Here is a 22696-nt window from a genome sequence, read left to right on the forward strand (position 1 = left end):
AACAGATTTGCATTATGGTGTAAAGGCTAGCATCAATTATGTACTGGAAGTGTACCCTTCAAGTGCAAAATATTATACTTAGACAAACTCTAAAACATTTACTCTTTGGATGTGTGCTGTATACTTGTAGCTCACATGTAATGTTAGAACAGTTTGGAGAAATACAAATATTTCTCCTTTTTAATGCCTTCCTCAAAGGGGTGTTTTTTGTGCTCTGCCCTGCTTACTATTGTTATTAGATATGACTTTGCATTAAAAAAGTGGGTGGTTGAATGGGAACAGTGGAAAATAACAGACATAATCCCTACTGCCACAAAAAAAAAAGAAGAAGCAGCACAGAGTGGTGCTGGACAATGTTCCATATATATCAAATTACTATGGTTCACTTGGGATAGCTTCCGCTAGCAGGGGTGATGGTATATCATTGAATTAGAACACAATTAAAACAATAAGCCTAACACACAGAGCAAACAACACCCAAGAAAAAGCAATAGTATTATCCACAGACAAACTATAATCTGACCCAATAAATGCAGACATGAGATATTACTGACCACTAAAATGTATATACATTGTGACCGGTTGGTCAAAAAAGAGTGTTTAATCAAAGAAAACAACAATCAAGAAAAACACATTAGTTGAATAAAACTAAATATGGAGAGTAATAGGCTGCCACAGATTCAACTACAACATCACAAGGATAGTTGAATCTGATAAATCAAATTCAGTTACACACTCAGACACACAAAACAAAACCTTTAGCAGCCCATTTTAACTGAATATAGGTCAACGTTGAAGACCAGGGGGTGGATATGACCAGGTCCATCATCAGGACATGGTGTCACAAAATACAAAAATATATCTGTACACTCGATAAGAGATGGGGGAGATGTAATCGCCACTCAAGGAATGCAGAGTGATTCGCAGTGAGCAAAGAAAAGATGTCAAACCAATCGAGACACACACTTTGAAGGACTGGCAAAGAAGGCGCTCAATTTCAGAAACAAAAAATTCAAAGGGCATAGAGAAACCAATCGCTGTAAATGTCATGCAGATACATTAGTCCTCTGTCCATTCACTACAAGGATCACAATCCATAGGAAAATGTCAAGCAGTCATTTTAAATTTAAGCAGAGGCAGAACAAATGGTGCAAAATACCGGAGACCCATTGAACTGAGAATACAGAACCCACGTTCGACCAATCGCCGCACACCATCAAACACGGAGCCAATCAAGGAATCCAAAACTAGCACAGAATTAATTTTGCGCTGTAAAGTAAATCCAAAGGAGGCATGTTTCACTGGTTTACATCATTTTGGGGGTGTAAATCCATATCAAAATGTTGGTAAGTCTTACGGCTGGTATAAACTTCAATACATGAGCTTGAATCCTGACATGGCAGAGTCTGCCTTTCATTCTTCTAGCTTCTTATTATCAATAAATTTGGTAATATTATATTATGTATTATTTACAGTGCTTAGAGACTATTACAGTTTTTAGCATTCAATGTGAAATAGTTATCGTTTTGTTTCAGTAACTGAGTATTCCATTAAAGAAACACTTGCTGAATCAACGATTGGCATATTTCATTGATCTTTGAGCATTCTCTCTGATGGACTCGCAATCTCCACAAATTTTGAAAAATTGCAACATTCATCTGGAGTATACCTACTGATTTTGCGTTGGAACATGATCACACAACTAGATAATGTATTATTTAACATTTAATGTCCTCTCGTTTTTCTTTTGTTTTATTTTATTTCACCTAGACAAGCACTACATTCATGCAAAAACGATGCTGCGGATTCTTAGCACACTGATCAATGAAATGCTTGCTTAACGGATGTAGATCATGTGAGTTAATATCACATTACATTGCATGATTTCAACTTATTTTTATATGTTCTTCATTCCAAATTCATTTTGGTATTGTTGGTTTACAGACCTCTGGCTTGCGAGGCAAAGTCTGCTCTATAAATATATTGTCTATCCTTTAATAATGTTTTTCATTAAATAAGGATAAACAAGTATAAATTCAAGACCACTGATAACAAACATAAGTTGGCTTTAGTTAGTAAGGAGACAAACAGGCACTGAAAGTGTAAAGGTATGCAAACAGGAAAATCATAAACTTTATCATATTTAGGGCCCTCAGTGGGTCACATGCAAGTCACAAAACTACAGCACCAACTCAATTGGTCAGTGCTGACAACACAAATGTCATTGGGAGAGAGTCAGCAACATGGATCGGCGGGTACCTTTTCGATATCGGCGCCCTAGGGTGGTGTGCTTGGATACAAGACAATCGATAGTCAGTGGAAAGAAATGAGAAGTGATCTCAAGTCTAAGTACTATCATTAAACATGCACGGAAGGCGGGATAAAGAGGGGGTTTAAAGGGTCTTGTCCACCCAAAGCAGCAGATACAAGAATGGAAGGTAAAGTAATTAAGGGAGATGTGTTCGTACCCAGTCCTGCAGCATGTGGGTCTCACTGGTGAGGGGTCTTGAGAGGGAGCGAGCAGCATGCTGGAGTCTTACAGCAGTAACACGATTATTGTGTTTCTCATGGGAGGAGATGTCTAGGTGCCATTTGTGCTTTCGCAGTGCTCTAGATGCAAGGGTATTGTTAGTGCTGGAGCCCAAGGACTCAACGGGATGGTTCTATCTTAATATACAACCGCTTACAAATCTCGCTGTAGAGAATCCTTGCGGCTCTGGAGAGGTCGACAAACCTTTTCCACCATAGCCGAATTATAGCTTTTCAAATCACTTCAAACATCAATGAAATTTTGAAGTTGCGATCAGTCAATGATGAGAGGGTTATGAAAGTTTCACAACCTTTATTTATCCTAAGGTTAGAATATATATGTCTCTCTATTCAGATTAGTAAATTTACAGAAATATAAACTACAATTAGTTAAAAGTCAACATTAGAAAACTATACACAGTGTTCCATAAAGAAACCCCTTAAACTAACTAAAGGACCTATTCTAAATAGAAACCATGAACAGTTCCTCTGGAGAAGAGCGAATAAGAAAATTACCTCCTCATAAATAGTAGTACTGGAAACTCAGCCAAGTTCCCTACAGCTACAGTAACTACTGTAAATAAGAATGCGATCTTTGCAGTAGCATTGATCACCAAAAATTCATATGTTATCAACTTAGAGGAATAGCTAAAGAAATCAATTCTCCATAAAGAACAGTTTCAGCAGAGGAGTAATCCAGCAGGGAGACCCCTGGAAATATGAGTTTGAGTCTAAGTCGCAGAAATCTTAGATTCTCTGCCTAACTACCTAGGAACACTCATTGATATGGATTCATACTTTCGTAACATTTCAGTAGGCGTCTTCTGTCAATACCCAATAGGAATAGTTCACTAGGTGGTGTCATCGGTCACCCGATGCTACTTCCGATTCCCACAGTCTGTACCCTCGTTGTCATTAGTTGTTACAATTTATTCAATACTTGTTACATGAGGGAAGGTTCTCATGAGGACCCTCTTACTTAAGCTAAAAGATGCTCTGTGTGCTCGATGTATGAACAATAAGTAGTCAGTAATTTGAATGCATCTATCAATGCTATTTGGAAACATCATTCATAAAATCTCTAATTCATCATTTAACATAACCGGTTTTAGAAAGCTCATTGTATTCTAACACATGATCTGGCATGGGGTGAGGACCTGGATAAACAATGTTATAGTCAACGCATTTCTGAAAGATGTCACTTAGGGGCATATTTAGTAGGACGGTGATAAATAAACACAAAGCGCGCTTAGCGCTTGTTTATTTATCGCCGTCTGTCGCAGGAATTTATCGCCCTGGTAATGCGTTATCAACAAGGCGTTATTCCAGGGCGATAATATTCCAGGGAAATGAGCCAACATCGCTGGAAAACCAGCGATGTTGCACCCAAAATGGAGATAGCCTTGGTGATACGACCCTGTGGTCGTATCACCATAATCCACCTCCCATGTTAGCTATGTCTTAGTCAGGAATTTAACAGATGTTAAATTCCTGCGTTAAGGCATAGTTAACGGGATTTAAAATATCGCTACCTCTCGTTGATAATATCACGAAGCTGGGGTAGTGATATTTTCCCATGGTGTTTTGTCAGGCGACCCTCCTTTGCATGTCATTAGAGATGCAAAGCGAGGCGTGCACAAAACGGAAGCTAAAACAAGGAAACGCGCTAGCGTGACCTTGCAAATAATGCAATATAATTATCGCCGCTTTTCGGCCGAAAACGGCTGAAAAAACGGCGATAATTATGTCACCAGCCCTTGATGATATGCCCCTAAGTAAGTACATTTCCTAAATAACTAATTCATGTAACTGTGAGCAAGAGTTGAGTAAGAAGAATTTTGGGCCTTGTTGATATACATGTTAAGAAATAGTTGCTGAGTGCAAAAAACTTTTCTCTGAAATACGTACCAATATGCATGTATTTAGTTAATGTATTTTCACAGTTTATTTTACACAGGTTCTAAACATTATTCATTTATTTTTCTACAAACCATATCCTACCTAAACATTTCTACAATATTTAAGCATTTTTAAGTGCAATTCTAGAAAGGTAAGTAAGTCAGTTTTCTAAATATGAATTCATTTTTTCCATCAGTGTTAGTATCATTGGCCGAGGTGAGGTCGGAGCACTTTTTTTTAAAGTCTTATAACCTAAAATTAGTATGAGTGTTATCCTGGATTGTTGTGTATCACACTCACTGACAAGCATTGGGGTGTAGAGGTAGGTAGGCAAAGGCATATAGTGTGATTACCACATCAATTCCTTACATTAGAGATAAGACAGAGCTGGCAACGGCCACTAAAGCAATGAACCAACATCATACCATAACAGTAATTTCTATGGAGGTGGCATTTACCCCATTCAAATAGAATCTGGAGATATGGCACATGCAAAAACGGTTAATATTACGGCCAAAGTTTTGCATGGGTTTCTTCTCATGCCAACCCAAGAGGCAGTAAATGTCAGAACTTGTCAAAAATGCAAACTTGTCGTATGAGATGCTAGATCAACGTTTCATTACCCACTATGACCAATATGTGTTTAATCCACTAGACATGCATGAGTACAGCTGCAGAGCATTCTCCTCCCATGGTTCGTCTTGCCAGGGCAGTGCGCGATGTCATGGAAGAGGGCCATAAATTGTGATTAATCAAAGTCACAACTTCAAGATTCTTTCAAGGTTTTACAGTTTTGGGACCAGAAATGAGTCAAATTAGTGCATGCCCACAAAGTATGGCCCAAAGCTAGGATTTCTAGTCTGGGCTGAGGCAAACAGAATGCAGCCTGCTCTGTGATTGGCAGTTTTGGAGAATATTAAAGTCATGGAATTCAATATGTTATGCTCTAAATCCTTTGATATTGGAGATCCATGAGGGCTGTCATTCTCTAGTTCAAGCACTAGATAACATTTACATCTACATTACTCCTTCAGAGCTTTGCTGGCAGGTCTTGAGAACAGGTTTGTAATGACGGTTCAAACGAGGCCTGACAACACTCCATCAAACTTGCCCCAAACCTTCTGTAGGACTAGATGGGGAAGATGGGCATGTCAGTTAGGCGCAACCTCAGGTCAAACTTTAGGCAGTGTGTTGGTTACTATTATATCCATGTCTAGTGGATATCCAGACCATACTCCCCTTGTAGACCTTAAAAGGATTTTATGCAAATCTTTCATTACCTCAGCCCCTAAGGTGGGCCAGACCTGCCAGTTGAGTAGGTGATGACTGTTTTGAATTTGTGCAAAATCTCCACATGGGCACCTCACCATGTAGGATGGCAATGATCCGTAGCTCTTTGTGAAGGGAGTGCAAGGCTGGGGTTGCAGCATATATGATGGTGTTAATTATGTCTCTCACTGTACTGGGGTCACTTTATGGGATGTCCATGGTGTTAGAGAGTACTAAGGGTTACTTTATCACAGTAACACAGGAGTGTTTCTTTCAGCCCAGGTGATTAGTTTCATGAGGCATGTCAGGCAGTCTACTAATCAATATGATAACATATGGGGTAGATAGAGGCCACCAGCCTTGCAGGGCCTTCAGTCTTGACCTTACAAAAGCCCTCACAAAGCATTTGAAGCCATTGTCTTTTGTCTTCAGGATGTGATTGGGCACTTTCAGCAGTAGCATACCAAAGGCATAGTTACTTTGTGGTACTATATTCATTTTTAAATCCTGTACACTCCCTCACAAGCAGAGTTGTAGGTAGGGCCACTTGGTGAAACCCACACACATACTCTTTAATTAACAGTTGCAGATTATCAGGAACTGTGTCCTTCAGCCCATGATATACCAGTATAACCAGGTATTTTAAACTGCTATGAACCCATTTAAAACCGTGGTCAATGAGAGTGGCCCTCCTTGTAGTATGTGTACTGGGCAAGATTGTGCTTTTAAACCAATTAATCCTGTAATATGGGAAGAAAGATATCAGAGGTCAGGTCTATTAGCTACTAGGGTAAGTAGTATGCATAATCTGTGCACAAAACCTTTGTCTGTGGGCCAGTAGAAGTTTCAGTAACACAGATGTTTTCTTTTTGACACACAGCCACTGCCAGTGGTTCCAGGACCAGCAGAGAAAGTAACAGTGAGCATTTCCACGTTTGTCTGATGTCACTTTATAACTGGGAAGGGTTTGAACATAAATCTTCTGTAGTTGATCTTTGCCATTGGTTCAGAAAAGAGCCACTTAACCATGTCTAATCACCCTCAGTCCAGGCCGTCCCCTCTGTAGTCTATGAAATAGGTATTCCTAATCAACAGAATTGAATTACTTTTTAGTGGCTAATGAGAGTGCACCTGGCTTAGGAATTAGAGAGATAATTGATCTATTTAATTCAGGGTGTGTGGATCTCAGTGCCCAAGCATCCTTGATTTTTTTGTAGAGTAGTGACAACATTCTGGATTGTTAGTTTTACAACATTCAATGGGGAATCCATCTTTCATGGACATCTTACCAGACTGCCTGAGGTCAACTGCCTTTGGCATGTCATCCTCTGTAATCTCACCACCCAGGTCATCTCAGAGGTTCACAGGCAGTGTTATCAAAGCAACATTCACATGGAAGAGTTCCTCTAGTGTATCAATTGTTGCACTGTCCGAGTGCTCCAGGGCACCTAAGTATCTCGCAAACTCATTGGTGATGTCAGCAGGATGCGGTGGTAGGTAATTTCCATCCTTCCTCTTCACTGCTATGATCCTCTACTTGCCTCAGCTGTGCAGTTAACAATCTCCTTGTCTTTTCCTAATGTTCAAAGTGCATTCCATTTCAATCTAGACAGCATAAACTCAGCATTGAGTTCAAACTTTGCAGATGGCAGTTATTTCTGTGTATGCCATGTAGGGCACTCATATATTTTGTTGTAGGGTCTGTAACCAAATGTACCATAGATATTCTGTAGTCTGTATCTTTCCTCTTGCACAGCTCAGAGTCATGCTTCATAATCCCCTTCATACATACCTTCTCTGTTGCCTAAAGTACTTAGTCTAATTGGGCCAACCCCTCATTATTAGTCTCATTAATTTAGACACGTGGAACTGTGACGCTTTCATCTCATTCTGGTGCCTGTACCTGGAAACATTCATTCTCCAATGTTTTGCTGGGTGTGACACTAGTCCTAGAGAGAGGTTGAGCAGTGTTGGAGAAGGATCAGTTATGCTGCCCTCCTGCATCTCACACTAAGAATCATTCAGCAGCAATGAGCAGGGTGTCAGAAAGTAGTCAATTTTTGTGTTTGTGCTACGCACACAGGAGACAAAGGTGTAGTGACGGTCTCTAGGGGGAAGCAGTCTTCACATTGTAGAGGCGTGTGGTCAGGCTTCAAGTCTATCAGATATCCCCTGTATCAGTGGCGTAACATAGGCCCCCGCAGGCCCCATAGTGCAGGGGCCCGACCTCCAGGGGCCCCTCAGCATTATATCCTGGCCTGAGAGGCCTGAGTGAGTCCGGAGTCGGGGCCTGCAAAGTACCTTGCAGTGTGGCCCCCTCAAGTTTTGTTATGCCACTGCCCTATATCAGCTGTTGGTGGTGTCTGGCCTTCTAAATCTATCAAGTACTAGTCACTCCAAACTACGTCCTTGGTATTAGCCAATCCTGTCAGGGTTCTTAGAAGGACAGCGAGAAAAAAAGCCTTGGACCCATTTGGAACATACAAGGATCCCACTATCTATGCTGTGTTCTTTGTACACATATAGTGACAATAGGAGTCATGCCATGTTTATCTGGAAGTATTTTCCCAATCATGAACACTACTCCCTTTTCTTTTATGCCACAGAACCAGAGTCACATCTCGATGGGCTAGCTGAGTTACAAGCCCATTTTGCCACCCATTACCTTCTCAGTTTTTCCGATTCACCTGTTGACAGGAGTCTTTCTTATAACAATGTTATATCCTCTTCTGTAGAGGCAGAAGGGGGATTTTCTCCCTCTTAATGTAGTGGGTAAGATCATGGACGGTAGGAGAAAAAATATTGAGGTCTTTAGCCAAAGTGATGTGCGTAACTCGGGGCGTCATACTGGTGTTGTAATCACATGAATCTAACCATTTGGGAGTTGACAGGAGTGATCCTTAAACTGATATCATGATTCGGAGTTGGTGCCTCATCCCCACCATCATCCCACAAGGCATGTGGGGCCAAAAGATTTAAAAAGAACATCTGATACAGAGGTCTATGATTGGAACACTCTGAGTGGCAGGCAAAGCACAAGTGATAGAGTCAACAATCTATAATCCTAAACCCGAGCTCCTGAGGGGCAAAACATGCTGGGAAGACAGAACATGAAAGGAGGGTAGTGTAAACATCTTGTCAGTGGATAGGCGGGAGAAGGAGAAGAGGTAATTCTGTTGGCACCAGATAATCAAAAGGTGAGAAAAGAAAAGAATGCCTCCAATTTGTACACTAAACTCTAAAATAAAATAATTAGCATGCAGAGAAGTTCCTCATATTTTACAACCCTATAGGTCACCACTCTCATAAAAAATAGAGTCTGAGCTATAACCATCGCCAAGGAAATCCAATGACCTAGCCCAGAGTCCTCAATAGTCCTTCCCCGCTGTCCAATAGTATTACCAGCCCACCAGGGCATGAGTGGTTCTTCAGTGAGCACCATGACTAAGTCAATTGCGAACCTGTGATTTACGGTGTTGCTATCTCCTTGACATATCAGCGACCATCCGCATTACAGACATCCCTAGCCATTCTCTATTGCATGTAATTTTTGAGTCTGGGTAATATACAGGGAATGAGAGGTCAGCTAAAAGAAATGGTAGCAGTATTGATAGTGTGACCTCACTGGTACTAACAGTTTGTCATCTGTAGTGAAATCTTCAGGAGATCTGGACTTATACCTCCTCCTGTCTCTGTCCTGGGTCATGTCAGGGAGCCTGTTGCTGTTTGTCCAGCACCTATTGACTGATGATAGATATCCAGTTTCTGTCTGCTATGTAGCATTTTTCAGATCTGTTGAGTAATGAGCAGTTGCCAAGGTCTTTCCTGTTGTTACATCTCCTCCATCGTTATGTATTATCCATTGCAAACATTTCTAATGATGCCACAAATCTCTCTAAGTCTTCTAGTTTGCAGAAAATCTCTTTGTGTTATCATCCAAAGTAAGGAGGTGGCAGGCTCTAGTAGGTCATATCTAATGTGTGATGTCTTCATTTATGACCTAAGACTAAGACATTTTCAGAGCTTAAAGGCAGAGTTTAGAGTGAAGTCTGCTGCAAAATATAGCTTACGGTTCCAAGTAAAAAATTGACTTTTCTTCTTTTATGCAATATTGATCATCTCCTTCACCTGTCGCTATGTAAGGAAACATGCTGTCATTGGCCTGGGAAATTCTGATTCCTGGAATTTCTAGATATAATGCATTATGCTCTTTGAAATTCTAGTTGACGATTGAAAGAAAATAGTTAATTCTGGAACCAATGTTTTCCTTCTCCATTTCCTTCTGGACACCAAAGAACCTGACATTGTCCTAGTGGGTTCCGTCCTCCAGATTCGTCACCTAACTGTGCAGGTTCCAGAATTCCTATCTCTAATCTGGTGACTTGTTTATTTGTGCTAACTGGTCTTCATTTGCTCCAACCCTTCTGACAGTTTCATGCAGCCTAGTCTGGAAGAAGAAAAGGTCAAATTGAATACATTTCCATTTAGTAGCAGTTTCTGATACGATTTTACCTGAGTTTATGGCCATTGTAAACAAGTTTAGTGAGGGAATCACATTTAAACTTTCAAAGACCATAGAAACCAAATTATAATATTTCTGAAAAAAATTATAAATGTGCTCCAATTACATGTTCAAGAAAATATGAAAAAACAAGAGAATTTTTAGCTACTGCATTGTAGACTAGATGTAGACTAGATGATATAATTTGTGTGAATAATATAGATTGTGATTTACAAATTGACAATGTATTTTAATTCGTTAACGTGTGGTAGAAATGTGTAAATGGTGAACTCTCACATTATGGAGTCTACTGCTAATCATTCCTTATTATCATTTTATGTGTGTGAATAACTAATTGAAATTAGTAAAATATTAAGATTTAACCTGATTATGAAGATCTTTATATTCTCTATGAACATATGTCCAATAATCATATATATTTTATGCTAAATTGGCTCAATTTAATGTGGGCTTGACTGAACATGTGAAGTCTTTTGACTTGCTGACTCTACTGCTCGTGAGAGGATTTCTCAATATAACCAATAGTGTGAAACAGTGTTTTCTTTCCTGAGTTCTTAAATACTGTACAAAACATTTTTCTACATATTTCATTACAATCTCGAACAGCTGCCTGAGAAAATGTCCTGTTGAACATGCTTATGTGCTTCGATGTTTCGACGTTTGACATATTCGATTGCTAAAGGACTGCGCGACTGTCCCACTTATTTGTCTACATTTCGCCTGACACTCATCCTAAGTGAACTGACCAATGAACTGAGTGGTCTGATCAATGACTTCAGGAGGTGTCACGCCCGGAACTTTAAGAATATAATATTGCCTGATTGAACTGACAGTGGCAGACTGCCTGGTATGCATGCAAACTCACTGATGGTGACAAATGAATTGGTGATTAGCTTGTTATGGAGAGTTTGCAGAACTCTCTTGGCAAACTTGCCAAATGTGGACTCATCTGGTTTCCCTTTCGAACTGACACATACATCGTATGAGCCGAGTGGTCTCTTCCATCTTGTTTCATGTCTCTTCCTGAACTCTTGAGCTTTGGTATATCTGTCTGGAATTTGACTGAATTATTTTATGACCTGATGAAATTTTACTGATGCATTTATTTTACATTAACCTTTGATAACTATACTAAAATTTCTATATCAACTCAGCTATCATGATTGTTTCTGTTCAAGTGAGTGTGCATTCTTAATTTGGGTCTATTAATGATTAGGAGAGATTATATTAGAGAGATCTCAGAGCATCAAATACTTATGCTATTATTCTGTATAGCATTAACAGAGCTTTTGGTGTGTATGAATTTGGTTTTCCTACATTTGAGATTTGGGCTTACCGTCGTTATCCTTTAACTTTACAGCATTGTTTTGAGAGTCATTTACATGAGTTTAATTTCCAGTTTGTAGTCCAGTTATCCACTTCCTGGTCCTCCTTGGAGGACTGTTGGAATCCTTATATCCAACTCCTCTTAGCCCAAACCAAGGTCCATCAGAGGTGTAAGAGAGTGGTATAAAATACCCAACAGAAGAAAAATTTAACATTTTCACAGGGTGCAGTAACGCTACAACAGTTATTCTGGTAGCTTGTCAGATGGTTTCCTGCCCGATAAAGTGAGGATATAAGGTGAAATCCCTACTGAGACCCTTATTGAGACCCTGATTAAAATCACACCAAATCCACACCTTTATGTTCAGTTGAAGGCGACCAAGTGCCAGTACTGGAGGAGTATGAAGGCGATGAGACAGTGGGTTGAGTATTAATAGGGTAGTGCATTGCTATTGCTTAAAGCTCAGATTGCGGTAATATGACAGTGTGAGGTTATGTGAGGTACTTAGAGTTTATGTATGAATGAAGTGCTTTGTGCAGTAACGTTGAAGTTGTTATTGGGTCCAAAGTGACCTAAGATAATTGGATATACACTTACGGGTGGTCTCAATGTGGCATATGCTGAGCAAGATTGGCTGTTGTGGTCTTGAAGGTACTGAGCCTGAGATGTTGACAGCAGTGCCACTCAGTAAAAAGAACTTTCTTTTAGTACAGTTGAGGAATCCAAATCGTTATCAAACAAAGGGAGGGACAGAGGGGCAAGTTTAACTGCCCCTCGTCAGGTTGGTGCTGCAATACCTGACGGGCACCCAAACCGGGGCTCTTTATCGGGGATCTTGTGTTCCTGCCGGTCGGTGCAGCCAACACTCTCAAGAGCAGGGCATCCACAACTAGACACTTTGCCACTAGTTCTTTGCCCCTCTCGCTCTTTTATACTAGGCAGTTTACCTTCTTAATAAAGTGTTGGCTAGGACTAGCTTGCTGGGTGTGTGAGAGCCCTAGTTCCGACAAGGGGAACTCCCCCTTCTTTGCATACAACATAGTGGTCTCCTGTGACGCAGAGGAACTTCGTACCCCTTTTTGTATACGAATCACAATCGTTACAATTGTTCTCAGTGCACAGGGAACAGTTGTAACGATTAGAGTGAGGTTGCGCTGGTTGAAATTTTGCTCAGAGTGGGTGTTAGATAAAGGTAGATTGGTGTGTTTAGTGAATCTTTCAAGTGACTGCAATCTATACTTCTCTTTAGTGGAGTTTTTTTTAAAACACTTGCATTTTTGTGAATATTGCTAAGAAGAAAATGCATACAGAGGATTGTGAGGGAAGGGTAGTTGCTTCAAGGAGTGAGGTGACATCACAAGGTGCCACGCTAGTATTGGTTAGTTAGTTTAAGGCTGCGCTGGGATAGGTTGACAGCGCCATAGAGTGCAGTTCTGGTATTGGTTGGTTGAAACTAAACAAGGAAGCGTATATCAGAGTTGTCGAGCAAACTTTTGTAAAGGGCAATGTTACATTTTGAGGACAAACAAGATTTTGAAAAACTTAAAGAGTTTGATGTAGGGAGATGTGCCTGTGCCCACTAGAGAAGGGGTACTGATACCTCCCAAGGGTACAGCAGCTTTATACATGACACAGAAGATAGGATATCACACATGCACATGACTTGAGAACTGGATGAAATACACTGAGAAAGACGGACCTTTAGCTTTTCCACAGTATGGAACATTTAACATCTGTATTCTTGAGAACTTATGAAGGCATTTGCATGGCATCAAACCACCTCTGAGACCCATGCAATTGGAAGTCTTTAGTGAATGGAAACACAATGCTCATCAGAAAGAGAAACTAAAATTTCGGGGAAGATACAAAAACTTTAAATCGATATGTCGAGGCTAGATGAGATACACAGCAGAAATCTTGGAGAACAGATTTGGCTGAGGGAACTCATATGTATTCTCTAACAATGGGGCAGAACGAGGAAGGAAAGAATTGTAAGGAAAAAATAAAACACATTGAAGATTCCTAGACACTGACACAGACTGATGATAGTGAAGATGACATTAATGATGAATTGTTAAATGAATTATTGTTAAATCGTCCAACACCCTATAATGAGTATCAATCCCAGAGTGTAGCAAACTCATATGGTGGGAAAATTCCTAACACCCCTGTCATACCGATGAGCCCAAATTCACACAATCCTTTCCTACCTTTAAGCAATATTGCAGGGAGACCTGAAACCAATACTCAGACTGTGCTAAATGCTCCGGATGCCTTAACTGCCCTGTGACACTAGGTTCTGTAGTTCTGTTATACCAATCTGTGAGTAGGGGAAAAAACACATATACTTTAGCCATCTCTACTGGGATGAATGGGTCAGTTCCTAACTCAACCAACTCGAGATCAGGGCAGATAAATTTAGAACCCTTAATTCCAGGTTCAACTAATGTTCCTAATGGAATGAATGCAAGCTCATGTGCAGATTCGGCACAACAAACCACTTCAGGTGGGAGGTCTGGAAATGGCATGGAACCCCCAGAATAGTAAACCCAAACCACAGCAGGAAGAACCCTTCAGTTGGGATCACCAGAGTCTGATGTGTCCCTTTTACTGTCCACTCTTGTTACAGGTCCAGAAAGCTGAAGCGAAGATTTGCTTGGGCATACTCCAGAAAGACAGATAGGCCCTACACCCCGGTGGAACCTGTTGATTGGATCAGAGACATAGCTCCTTCTCTATATGATAGAAGTGCAGGAACCCAAGGAACTACTGATTCAAAAAATAGTAAGGACAAGACTCTAGATGTAGCAAAACTCGAGGAAGAACTAGAATAAATGATAGCGGGAACTATAAGCCCCACTAGGATAGCTTCTTGTCAGGACAACTGCTGTTGCGTATGCAAGGATTTTATTACCAGACGTGCTTGAAACACACGGAAGTATAGGGTGGACATACAAAGATCAAACACATTACAGAAATCATACAGATCACATTTTAGTGACAGAGACATTGAAAACATGAGGCCTCCGGGAATGAGATTACAAATCGAGGAGTAGAAAATGGGGAGACTTGGACAAGTGAGAAGGAAGATGGGCTAAAAAGAAGAAAGCAAGGAGAGTTATAGTACAAATGCCCCCAGTTATTAAAGATGATGGAGGTGAGGGAGTAAAGATACTTCCTATGAGAGAGGTACCTAGAGGATGGTATGTACATGTTTCAAGACCAGATATATTGGCCTTTAGAAATGATCTACAAAGATCGAGAGAAAATTCAGTTGAATGGTACAAGCAAGTTGAAAGATTTGTGAAGGTTTCAAAGATTTTGTTGAAGGATTTGGATCCTCTGTTTGACATAGTATTTCCAGGTTATTTGTGATCAGATTGTAAGCTTGCTATCGATTAGCCTGAAACGAGACTAGCTAGACATCCACGTACCAGCGTACCATCACCCGTGGCAATTAAGCCATTACCTATTTGAAAGGAAAACATCGCTCCTAAAGAGATTGATTGGGTGAAGATTGTCAGGTCAATACAGGAGTTGACAGAGACAATGCATGCCTATTATGGACGGTTGCTGCAGGCATTTAAGCAATACAGTGGTTATGGAGAATGTGTCAGGGAAGGATATAGGGCATTTCATCTATCGGTTTTTATATGGGCTGAGAACTGAAATCAGCAGCATAATCCAACCAATTTGCTGGCAAAGCAAGCCTATAGATGATCATCTCTGATATGCCAAGCATTGTGGAAATGAACTTGAGACTAAGCACAAGAAGCTGAAGGGGAAGCTAATTATAGCTCAAATGTAAACTGCTAAGAAAGGTTACAGTGGTGATGGTGTTGATTTCACAAATGGGGTACAGGGAGATTGTCTGTCGAATTCTGGAATGCGAGGAATAGGTGGAGGACAACAGCAGGGTATGCAACCACAAGGTAGAGGAGTTTTGACTGAAATGAGGAAATGGACTAATCCATGACGGCATTTGTGGCAAATTTGGGCATTGGAAAAACAGGTGTAGATGTAATCCTTTTAATCAGATGGGTAGACAGGCTCAACAGGTTGGAAATGTACAGTCAACAAACCCATAGGCTGAGATATCAAAATCCAAACATGCCCCAAGCATGAAATGAATGGTCAGGTTCAAAAATATAATTAGAACGGATTTCGCACAAATTCTCAAGTCGATTCAAATCAGAATGTGACCCAACAATATTCGATTCAAATTAACAAAACAGATTCAAACATGTCCCAATAACAGTGCCTGAAGGGGGAGGAGGAATGCATGCTTGGCACATCTTTAGTGGTTGACCAGAGTGGTCCCTATGTGGATGGTAAGGTAAATGGGTCTCCAATTTCATTCCTTTTTGACACTGGTGCTACCCATTCCACTGTGAGAACAGCAAAAGTTCCAAACCTACCCCTCACTGGAGAATGAATCCAAGTCGTAGAAGTTTCAAATCGATAAATGTCTAATCCAGTAACAAAGCCTATACCAGTTTAAAAAGGGTCCTTTGAGGACATACATAAATTTACAGTGTGTGATTAAAGTCCGGTAAATATGTGAGGACAAGACTTGCTGTGCAAGATCAATTGCTCAATTTACTGCACACCAAAAGGACTCAAGTTCCATACTAATGATGAAGACATTGTTTCAACATTATGAATTTGAAGTAATGTTTCCTATGTTAACAAGTGATGATTGACACTTGGAATTGAGAGATACTGGGTCACCAGAACTTTGAGATTTTACAGGAAAAGACATTGGTCTAAGCTGTTGCCATAGTACAAATTACTGTGAAGCCCAATGTAAAATTACCTTGAATTCTTCATTACAATCTGAGTCCAGAAACTATTGCAGGATTTACTCCATTAATTGGGTTAATGATTGAGCAGGGAATGCTAAAAGAAATCATGGGTACTCCATGCAACTCTCCTATAATGGTTTTAGAATCCCAAGGGGAAGTATCGAAGGGTTCAGGATTCACGGTGAGTTAATTAGATTATAGTTTCATGCTGCCCTGTTGTGCCAAATCCAGTTGTGATCCTTTTCCAGATTCCAGATTCCATGTGAAGCTGAATGGTTTTCTGTCCTTGATTTGTGTCAAGCCGTCTTTTCTATTTCATTGTATGAGGTCAGTCAATTTGTATTTGCTTTCCAGTTCTTAAATCAAGTCTTAGCATGGTGCCCAGTCCCTCAATGGTACATGGAAAGCCCCTCAATGTTTAGCCAGATCTTGAAAAAGAATCTGGAGTTATTAGTGATGCCAAATCTCTCTGTCCTTGTCCAGTATATTGATGACCTACTGGTGGCGTCAAGTACCCAGGATGCTTGCATATGTGATACCATTACATTGTTGAATCATTTGGCAGAGAATGGACATAGAGTGTCACCATCCAAATTTCAGTTCTATAAGAATGATGTTCTATATCTAGGACATCACAGTGAGACAGGAGACAGAAAAATGTCACAACCTACCTCGTACACAAAAGGAAGTCCACATGTTTTTGGGAATGGTAGGCTATTGTAGACAAAGAATTCCCAATTTTCCCTTGACAGCAAAGCCTCTTCAAAGGCTTTCTCACAAAGATGTGTCAGATCCAGTGCCCTGGGATAATGAATGCATATGATCTTTTACGGAACTGCAAGCGAGTCATTGTCAAGCTCCAGCTTTGAGACTGCCCGACTACAACAAAAGTTTTACTTCGTTCTGCAGTGAGAACGAAGGTTGCACATTGTCAGTGCTAGCTCTAAGGCATGGTACTGCGCGTAGACCTGTTGCATATTTTTTAACTACTCTTGATACTGTATCTGCTGCTTTAACTAGATGCCTTAAAGTTGTTCCTGCAACATGTATGAGCTTGAAACAGATTGAGAGCATTGTGATGGGACATTCATTGAGAGTGCATGGACCACATTCTGTTGAGATATTGCTTACTTATTCTCGAATGCAACATCTCACTAGCAGCCGTCTCACCAAATATGAGCAGGTTATCTTGGTAACAGAGAACATGACTTTGATGAGATGTAAAAGTTTGAATTCTGCGAATTTGATGCCTTTGCCTGGAAATGAGATTGTGGTTGATGAAGCAAATCATGATTGCTTGGATGTGACTGAATTGTGTACAAAACCAAGGCCAGATAATTTAGATACTTCATTGCTCAAATCCGATCATGTGTTGTTTGTTAATGGATCTTGTTTGCGTGATGTAGAAGGAAATCTGAAAGCTGATTATGCAGTATGTACGGTTGCAGGTATGATTGAAGTTTCCTGGTTTGCTGGGTGTATACGCTGCCCAGGTTGACGAGTTTATAGCCTTGATGCAAGCCTGTAACTTGTCTTACAAATTATGAGTTACCATCTTGTCCGGCAGTCAGCATGGATTTGGCGTTGTACATGACTTCGGGCAGTTGTGGTCACAGCATGGGTTCATGACATCATCATGATCCCCCATTCGCAATAAGGAAAGTGTGAGGAACCTTCTGCTGCCTGTCTAAATTGCTGTGGTGAAGTGTGCAGCACATCGGCAGGGCACAGTTGGCAACCACTATGGGGAAGCAACTGCGTGCTATTGCTCACTAAATTCTTACACCTTCAATGGAGAGTCCCTTGAAAAGAACACTGATGTTACTGAATGTTGGCTGTTGTTGTCAACTGTAGAGACCTGTGAGGAAGTGAAGGCATTGCAGGATGAGGTACCAAAAGTGGAAAGACAGGGATGGGTAACAGCATGTTATACCAAAAGACAAGAAGTTGAGGTCTGTGTATACACAGATGGGAGACCCTTACTACCAGATAGTTTGCTGCCTACCAAGGCACACCACTGCCATGGTCCTGCACACGTTGGGAGGGATGCTATCAAGTGTCTCTTTTGCCAGACATGGTTTGAGCCCTGATTTAGAACTGTAGCAGAAGCATTGTGTCATCAGTGCATGGTGTGACAACAACAAAATGTAGGCAAAAGGACACCAGTTGCAATGAATCATGTAGGAAATTGTGATTCCTCCTTGTAATAGTCTGAGATGCATCCTTGTATTTGTATGCATTTCCTTACGGCGTGTAGAGGCTTACCCCACACCATGGAATGACAGTTTAACTGTGGCCAAGCTGCTCTTTCCGACGTTTTAGATTTACGACTTCTCTGGAATCAGACCGAGGGACACACTTCAATAATGAGGTCTTAAGGATGTTGTGTGGAGCAAGTTAATCAGAAGCTACATTGTGCTTACTGTCCATAAACCTCTGGCATAGTGTAACAAGTTAATGGAACATTAAAATCCAGGTTGGCAAAAGTGTGTGCTTCAATCTGTGTGAAATGGTCTGATGCTTTGCCTCTTGTGTTGATGAGTTTGAGAAGTACCCCTGCCAGAAAAAGTGGATTGTCCCCTCACAAAGTTATCATGGAGAGGGCTGTGAAACAGTCTGCAGTCCCTGCAAATCAATTGGTCAATATAACAAATGATTTGGTGCTCCATTATTGTACAGGACTGGCTGAAGTAGTACATTCTGTGTCTCAGCAGGTTGGGGAAGCTGCAACTTTGCCTCAACACTAGCAGTGCTACAACCTCAGCCCTGGTGACTCGGTCCTGTTAAAGAAGCACATACACAAATTGTGCTTTGAACCTCATGGGTATTCGCCTTACCAATGATTCTGGTAACAACAACTGCTGTCAAATGTGGTGGTCTCTCAAACTGGGTACTCGCTAAGACCCTTGTCCTTTTAAAGATACAGTGCGTGTTTCGGATTTGCCGGTTGCTACATTAAGACAGCCGTAGAGCCTCAAGCAACTGGGATTCCTATTACTGGTGTTGAGCAGGGTCCAAGAGAGTCAGGTCTTGTAAGTACAGAAGGTTCACAAGATGAAGAGCTGACTAGGTGAAAATTTGACCTAAATGAAGGGAACAGTGCATCCTAAATGTGAGAAATAAATGGAGACTGCTGGCCCAGAAGAACAGACAAATTGAGATACATTTTACCTGATGGCTAAGAAGAATTCCAGAAATCTCTTGTCAGTTGGAACAAAGTGACAGTGATGGTGAGGGAGCATCAGTGAGAAGGTCCAAAACAGCAAAAATGCCAAGTAGCAAATACGCTGCACCAGAGTGGACATATTTAGAATCGAATGATTTGGAAAGAACATAACACATCTTTTTGTTTAACAGTTCAAGCTCCTATGATCTGCCTTGAGATACTGTTGTGCTCGAATTGAACTTTATAAACAAAAAAAGAGTCTATACAAATTCATGAACTGAATAAAAAAGGCTATACGTGAATACAAACTGTGATGAAGAGAAATTAAAGGTGATCTAAATAAGTTATAATCTGCACTTTTGCAGCAACATTGCTGACATCTAATCTAAAAGTCTAACAAAGTTGTGAGGTCTGATTCTAGAGCATCCATAGATCCAAGTCTGGTATCAGTGAGAGGCAAATCTGCATGTGCATGTATGCTCGCTACATTTTCTATAATTCTTGTCCCATTTCTCATAATTCAAAATGTTCCTTATCATGTGTATTTAGAAAAGACTAAACCTACTTCTGTTCCTAAATTTCAATTGGAAAATAATTGCAATGGACTAAGCATGTTAGCTGACAAAGGTTTACATGGAAATCAGTCTACCAGTCTACCAGTAATTTCTCATTGAATGTTTTTACCAAACTTTTGTATGAGGATGTCCAAACCATGGATGCCCAAACATGTTGTGTGTGCTTAGAGATACCCACTTCGGATTTAGAAGGTGTTACATACCATCATTTGCCTACAACGTATGGATTTTCTTGCAGTGTACTGACTAGTCTGTTTTATTGCAAAGGACAATTTCAATATTATTATTCTAGTTATGGCCTAGTCTTTTCTGAAGTGCTAATTAGAACGCATTTAAACATTATGCCTGATACACAACTTGCTGAAATGTTGGGAGAATTTTTCACACCCACTCAAAGCTTATACATTGCATATGCACACTGACACAATCTAACATGCCTATTGCATATGGTAGAAAAGGAATTCATAGACTCAATCGAAGACAGACACAGAGTTATAATGGATAAAGTCGCAAATCACACAAATATTCCACCATGGGCTCTTAAAGAATCTGAACTTAGACGGAAACACCAGCTGCTATTGCTTTAGATTGGCAATATAACGGAAAGCTATGTATAATTCGGCGCAAAACCGAATACAGTAATAACTTTGTTGGTTCAAGAGAATGTCACCACACTTTCTAAATTGTATGCCAGCGGGGCAAATGAAGCTAGGCCCCACCTCCATGAATATATTTTCTTTCCAAAATTGTTTGGTGATATGTCAATATATTAAAATGAACTTTTCCACAAAAGCAATTTGTTTTAGCAAACAGACATCAGCCTGTCACCTCAGACAACTTTGGCAAACTTCTGAGTGACAGGCTGGGTAGTATGTGCATCTGTCATGAACACACTTCCAACAAAGAACACATAACTAAAATAAATTAGATCCACAGGCTTTGCCAATGGTTTTCAGATTTTGATTTTTAATCAGTGGTTAAAACTTGAAATCTACTTAGTAACTGGCTCGAGGGTACCCCCACTTCCAAAACTCCTAGCTGCCTGACTGATCCCACCCTATTCCAGCTGTACACCTTTTTCTAAGGTAACTAATTTAAAATTCCTAATTAACCTTTGTTATATTTTCTTATTATTGCGGTTGGTTTTTGTAGTTAGTATAGTATGTGCTATTATTACTGTTATTCCTTTTCAAATAGGTTCTTTTTTTAAAATGGTATCGAAGCATAAATAATTTACGTACTCATTCTATACTGTGCTCCTATGACATTTCTTCCATATCTCCGTTGCTGTTGAATTTTTCTTCTTTTTCTATTGCTACGAAAAATAATGTTTTGTTTTTTCTTGGCTATTCTTGTGCGGTTACGTAGTTAAGGATTACAGATTTCACTTAATTCACCATCCTTCACTTAAGGTCTTCCAGGCCCGCTCACAAACATCACAACTTAAATAACGCAAAGAGAAACCATGACTTTTTCAAATTCATTCATATCTCCTCGAAGCCGTTCATTGAACGCTGTTGACTTTATTGTTAAATGGTCATTCCCAGCAAACTGTTTTGGATAATTGTAAGGAATAGGAGTTGTAAGTAAATATTGTAGGAGTTATGTCCATATTATATGAACACTTCACCAAGCTTAATAATTGTGATGACCATTAGCAGGCACTTGTAGGGCTGGTAAGTATGTTAAGGTTGGGATGCTGCATGTCCATGCTGTTAACTGGGAACCGAGCCTCATGTACGAAGCGTTTTTTGCATTTCAAAAACCTGCTGTGCACAAACACAAAATCACAAAACAAAACCTCCCCAGGCAAATTCTAAAAGAATGAATTTTCAAATGGATTTGGACTCTTCCATTCCAATTGCAAGCCATTTTCAAAGGTAGGATGACGGAGCATCACACAGGCGCCCCCTGCCCTTCCACTGATTTGCAATGACATGTATCAATGTTTTGTGAATGAATGCTTAGCGGGATCTCTTTTGGTCACAAACCATTGAAAGAATACTGACAACTCTAAAAGGGTTGGTGTTGGAAACCGGGCAACAGGGTTAGCAGTCACCAGGTTCCCAGCACAATGGTAGCTTGGCTCGAGCGGTTGGGGGTCAGGCACCGTGTTAAGCGTACGTCACACCCTCACAATAACCATGCGTTCATCCGTTCCAAAAACGACACTACACCGTAAAAATTATGAAAGACAAGATGAAAATATATATGTCTTTATCTTATTTTCTCTTAGTTGCAGGTTTCATAACATAAATACAATACAATAGGATTTTTCTTTAAAAGAGCAGGTCAAATAAATAATGCTACTTTGGAATTTCAATAAATAGGTTCAGGTCCTCATTAAGCAAAGAATAAATAGATGTGCCATAAATACAGACGGCAAATAAATACAGTCAGACAATAAATACAGTGCAAGAATAAATTAGTGGAAGACAATAAATAAAGCACCTTCAATAAATAAGGTAAAACAATCAATGACAGTTACAGATCAGATCACTTTCATGAGGTAACTTGGTCTTACTTTGCCCATACACAGCTCGCGGTCATTTGGATGGCATGGGGGTGTCCCACCTAGATTGGTCAAGGCTGGGGCCTAAGCTG

The sequence above is a fragment of the Triturus cristatus genome, chromosome 1_2 (genome assembly GCF_964204655.1).
Source record: "Triturus cristatus chromosome 1_2, aTriCri1.1, whole genome shotgun sequence".
Lineage (NCBI taxonomy): Eukaryota > Metazoa > Chordata > Amphibia > Caudata > Salamandridae > Triturus > Triturus cristatus.